Raw genomic sequence first — 6,120 nt, 5'->3', positions numbered from 1 at the left:
TTGATTCGCCCTGCTGATGGCACCCCCGAATGGAGAGAAGAGGTGACCTTGTGTAGCAGAGCCTGTCTTTACTGTCAATCAAGAAGAAGAGAGCAGCAGGGGGAAGTGAAGAGAAGCTGAGGATTGCAAGAGCAATGATGAACCCACTTTTGTACTTGTGCGTCTAATTTGCATATGAATAAAACATCTTGTTGCAATGCCACTGGGCGTTGCACATAACACAGCGGAAATCACAACCTCAGGAGTCTACTGTAGACCCCAGGTTGTCATGACAACTTATCGACGTCCCATGATTATGTGACAGAGGTACCGATGAGGAGGTCTTTTGACCCCTTTCCAGAGCAGCCATGTTAAATGCCGCTGTTGGAGATTGACAATGGCATTTAACATGTGAACAGCCGCGGTTGGATAGCAATTCCACCCATGGCTGTTAGGGGCATATGTCAACTGATTAAATCAGCTGTCATGTTCCACAAAAGATGCGGGCTTAGTGCTGGAGCCTGCAAGAAAACAGTAGGAGGCAACCTATGACGTGTATATATACACTCACCGGCCACTTTATTAGGTACACCATGCTAGTAACGGGTTGGACCCCTTTTGTCTTCAGAACTGCCTCAATTCTTCATGGCATAGATTCAACAAGGTGCTGGAAGCATTCCTCAGAGATTTTGGTCCATATTGACATGATGGCATCACACAGTTGCCGCAGATTTGTCGGCTGCACATCCCAAAGATGCTCCATACAAGGCAGGATGGATCCATGCTTTCATGTTGTTTACGCCAAATTCTGACCCTACCATCCGAATGTCGCAGCAGAAATCGAGACTCATCAGACCAAGCAACGTTTTTCCAATCTTCTACTGTCCAATTTCGATGAGCTTGTACAAATTGTAGCCTCAGTTTCCTGTTCTTAGCTGAAAGGAGTGGTACCCGGTGTGGTCTTCTGCTGCTGTAGCCCATCTGCCTCAAAGTTCGACGCACTGTGCGTTCAGAGATGCTCTTAGGCCTACCTTGGTTGTAACGGGTGGCGATTTGAGTCACTGTTGCCTTTCTATCAGCTCGAACCAGTCTGCCCATTCTCCTCTGACCTCTGGCATCAACAAGGCATTTCCGCCCACAGAACTGCCGCTCACTGGATTTTTTTTCTTTTTCGGACCATTCTCTGTAAACCCTAGAGATGGTTGTGCGTGAAAATCCCAGTAGATCAGCAGTTTCTGAAATACTCAGACCAGCCCTTCTGGCACCAACAACCATGCCACGTTCAAAGGCACTCAAATCACCTTTCTTCCCCATACTGATGCTCGGTTTGAACTGCAGGAGATTGTCTTGACCATGTCTACATGCCTAAATGCACTGAGTTGCCGCCATGTGATTGGCTGATTAGAAATTAAGTGTAAACAAGAAATTGGACAGGTGTACCTAATAAAGTGGCCAGTGAGTGTGTATATATATATATATATATATATATATATATATATATATATATATATTATTTATATAGCACCATTAATTCCATGGTGCTGTACATGAGAAAGGGGTTACATACAGGGTTATAGTTATCATTTCCAGTACACAAATTTATGATGACAGACTGGCAGAGAGGGGAGAGGACCCTGTCCTTGGGGACTTACATTCTGTGGGATACTGGGGAAGAGACAGAAGGTCGGGGATGCGACAGCTCTGGTGGTAGTGAGGCGGCAGCTCGGGCGGTTGGTGAGGGGCCAGCTCGGGTGGTTGGTGAGGTGGCAGCTCGGGTGGTTGGTGAGGTGGCAGAATGGTTATTGCAGGCTGTAGGCTTCCCTGAAGAGATGGGTTTTCAGGTTCTGTCTGAAGGATCTGGGGGTGGTGCATAATGGGTTGTGTTGAGGCGTGGAATTCCAGAGGATGGGGGATATTCAGGAGAAATCTTGGAGGCAGTTGTGTGAGGAACGAATAAGTGCGTAGGAGAGTAGGATATCTTGGGAGAATCGAAGATTGCGTGAGGAAAGATAGTGGGAGATTAGTTCAGAGATATAGAGAGGTAGCCAGGTATTCTGGAAAGGAACAGTTACAAATACCCATCCAACTATTCAATGATTTTTTCTTTGAGTAATCCTAGGCCATCTATAATGGGATGTAATAATGGAGGGAAAACATCTTTATGAGGCTTAGGTAGACCATGCAATACAGGCAGAGTGGAATATTCTGGGAGATAGTACTTTTTCTCTCTTTACCAATTAGTTAAAGGGACTGCTATGGGGTCCAACACCATCCCAATTATTTAATATTTTTTAAAATGAAATGTTCATGATAAGAAAGATATTTGGTGATTTATTGTTCACAAGGCATAGAGATTATTCCATTCCTGACATGGGGTCTCTATGACAAGGCTCAATGGAAAACTCATTATGATTTCAATCCCAATCACTCGCAAAGCACACAGGATCCACAAATGTAGTTTCAGGAATAGAATGCTGCTGAAGCGGCCACAGGAACATGGACAAACTATACTGGACTAATGGGACACAGGATACAAGAATAACTTTAGAATATACTAGGGGCAAGAACCTGGCAACATGGAGTTGTACACACTAACACCACTAATACTAACTAAAGGAGTTGCTCTGACACCTCTCTATTGGGGCAGCTGCCTTTTATCCAAGATGCCTCCCAGCTATTGGCAGGGAGACATCTAGCAAGTGATCAAATTAACTAAATGTGTCCCAGCTGTCAGCTTGAGCAGCAAATCATCAAGATCCACTGCTGGCAGCTCCCTGTGCAATTGCCGACCGATGACGTCCCAGATATTTTTGATGGGAAACAAGTCCGGAGACGCTGCAGGCCATGGGAGCATGTTTAGTTCATATAGGCTGCTCACAGTAGAACGTTGGATGCTTTGTATCGAGTTTTGTAGGCTTAAGATGGAATTGCCAACTACATTAGGACCTTGGGCTTGAATGTAGTCATAAATAAGCCTTAAAGAAATACTCTACCTCTCACATTAAATGTAACTATACATTTCTAAGGTATAATCACTATACCTTACAAGATCTATTTTGATATCATTGTTGCCGCCTCTAAGATCCGTGCCCTATCCTTACCTCCAAAATGACCACTACAGAAACATAGGGAGCGCTGTGGAAAGTCTTGCAACTGTCAATATAAACTAAGCATAACAATGTCATGTAAAGTAAAGTCTCAGTACCACCTGTGTTTTCATCATATAATCCTCTGCTCTTTCTGGGGTTTTTGGTCCAGTGGGTGGTCCTATCAGTGACTGACAGCTTTCTTTGTATAAGTGTGCATACAAAAGTAGCTGTCAGTCACTGATAGGACCACCCACTGAACCAAACATCCCAGAAAGAGCAGAGGATTAAATGATGAAATCACAAATTATGCTGAATCTTTTCTCACAAAATCAATCTGCTCAGCTACTCCTGCTGTATAACATAGTGTCTGCAGATTGAACTGGATAATCATGGTGATGATTCACTTTAACAAGTCTAGACAGATGCTCCAAATCTATTACTCAGTGTAAGCCACTGCGGTATATTTAGATGATAGTCTGCATTGTGTATTTTCATGCTAAGCTTAGGTCAGAAACAATAATAAATTTACCCCTATACAAAATGATTAAATATATATATGAATATTAATTTCTAATTTAAGGAGTTAACCACTTTTTTGGCCGAAAATTTCCCCAATGTTAATCTAATCTTATCACTGGGGAGCTTCCAAAGATCAGTTGCCATCCGTGGTGGAAGGCAGCAAAAGGTTTTTAATTTTTTTTACCGGGCCATTGCTCGGAATACAATTTAACAAAGATTCAATTGAAAAAAAAAATTCACTACCCAAAACATCCATTAACTTGATTAGTCATCCTGAATCAAAGACAATACAGCTAATACTGTAGGTGAGGAGGAACCTTAACTAATACTGGACTTATATTGTAAGTCATGTCCTACGTGGCAAACCTGGCACAATTTTCTGGCACCTCTTTCTCCTGTGTAGACCACTGTTGGAGATGCAACTTCTAGGCTCCCGTAGATGTCATTGTCAGACATGTCCAAAAATGGAAAATCTTTTCAACCCAAAAATTCTGTTTAGCTGATTACATTGGTAATTTTCTAAAACCTTTAATATACAAATTGTAATGCAAATGAGAAAAACAGATGTAAAGTTCATCCTGCTATAACTGCAGATCAATTGATTTGTGTCCCCAAACCACAGAATGTGAACTTTACCCCATGGCACTGGTTCAGCTGCAGAACAAATAAGATAAAAAACTGCAAATCGTACGTATTCCTTTATCCTACTATACACCGTCAACTTATAAAACTTATAATACACTTGGCCAACATTTATTTGAATGAAATGCTTAATGATATGTATGTAAAAACAAGATGGTACAATCTAAGCCAAGATTGTCTGACAAAGGTAAATGGCAATTTTCCATGAGTTTATCCCAGTTTATTTGTGCCTAAGTAGATTGACCAAAGTAAATGGCAATGGACATATGAGTTTATCCCAGTGTATTCGAGCCCTTGGAGATTAACCAACATAAATGGCAATTTACCAATGAGTTTATCCCAGTTTGTTCGAGCCCTCGGAGATTTACCAAGATAAATGACAATGGGCCAGTAAGTTTATCCCAGTTTATTTGAGCCCTCGGAAGATTGACGAAGATGAATGGCAATGGGCCAATGAGTTTATCCCAGTTTCATCAAGCCATCATGCACTTCTATATGTCATTTTTGGCCCATGCTCGCATGTTGCTATGCTATTTAAATATTATAATGTAATGTATTGTTCATATGTTTATGTATATTTACGTACTTTGCACTTTATGTGCTGGTCGATTATATTCACAAATATCATTTATATTTAGGGTCTATTTTATATATATACATGTTTTGTACTGTGCACTTACAACACTACCTTTTGCTTCTGCACAGCATGTTCATTCATTTTTTTCCCTATGTGTGTTCCTGGACTTAGCGCGTGCGTGGCTGCCCCGCTCTCTGACGCCTATATGAGTGGCCATTGGGAGACCTGCGTATGCGCCGTCTTACTGACGGCCTATGTTAGCTTGCGCTCCACGGCCGCGAGTCTATGCGTCTCAGTGACGAGCGCCGTCGGCCGCGCACGCGCAATGGAGTCCCGGAAGTTACTCATTGCTTGCCTCGCACCAGCTGTTACACTTACACACACCTCTGTGATACCCACAGCAGATTGGCCAGTCACCCTTTATAATCAGCCTCACCCCTCCCCAACACACACCTCCTGACAAAGAAGCGAAACGTGCGTTGGGGCGGCGGGGACGCCACATATAACAGGCATCTTTCCATGTAAGTGCCGCTTATTATTGTTTGCTTATTTTTGTTCCATCACATTGCCATCATGTATTCTTACAGGGCGCTTTGCCCCTACACAATGTAGTTGATGGGTTCATGTTCAAAAAATTTTTGTGCATACTGGCACTTTATACTATTTCCTTCTCCGCGTTTGTTTATAAATGGATTCATGGTGGGCATTAAAAGTCTGAATGTCTTGTCCCAAACTACATTATACATAAACCATTGATGTGAATAGGTAATGTGTAACACTTCATTTCCCTTTGGTGGAACTGCCTAGAGATTGAATATTTACTGTCAGATGTTCCCTGAAATGATAGCTGATCACTGGAGTTACCTATAGATGGACACTTTATGATCAACCTATTATCAAGGGACCATCTAATAAAATAGGGATCGTTCAAAGCGAAGAACCTCTCGATGTCCAATAGACTTGTCATTTGCTGGAGATGCACGCAACCATATTATGTTGTCATGGTTGCCAATGTGTTAATTTATTCAGTTAGAGCCATATTCCTTTAAAGAGAAAAGAGATGAAAAAAAAATTGATTAATGAAAAAATCACAGCATTTAATATATGGCAAATGTATCTCCAATACCATTTCCAAGAGCGTTGATCATTGCATTCAAAAATTCTGGTGGACATTGGTGTTGGAATTTCCTTGAAATTAACAGTTGATCGCCATGGAAATAAAACAAATCTGTACTCGTATGGCGCCAAACTAACTCACCATAATCCTTGTGATGGACTTGAGCTCAGGACTAGTGATGGGCGAACCCGTGGATG

The sequence above is a fragment of the Ranitomeya variabilis genome, chromosome 7, assembly GCF_051348905.1.
Source record: "Ranitomeya variabilis isolate aRanVar5 chromosome 7, aRanVar5.hap1, whole genome shotgun sequence".
Taxonomy (NCBI): Eukaryota; Metazoa; Chordata; class Amphibia; order Anura; family Dendrobatidae; genus Ranitomeya; species Ranitomeya variabilis.
The sequence above is the reverse complement of the archived record's forward strand: the minus strand, read 5'-3'. Positions refer to the sequence as shown.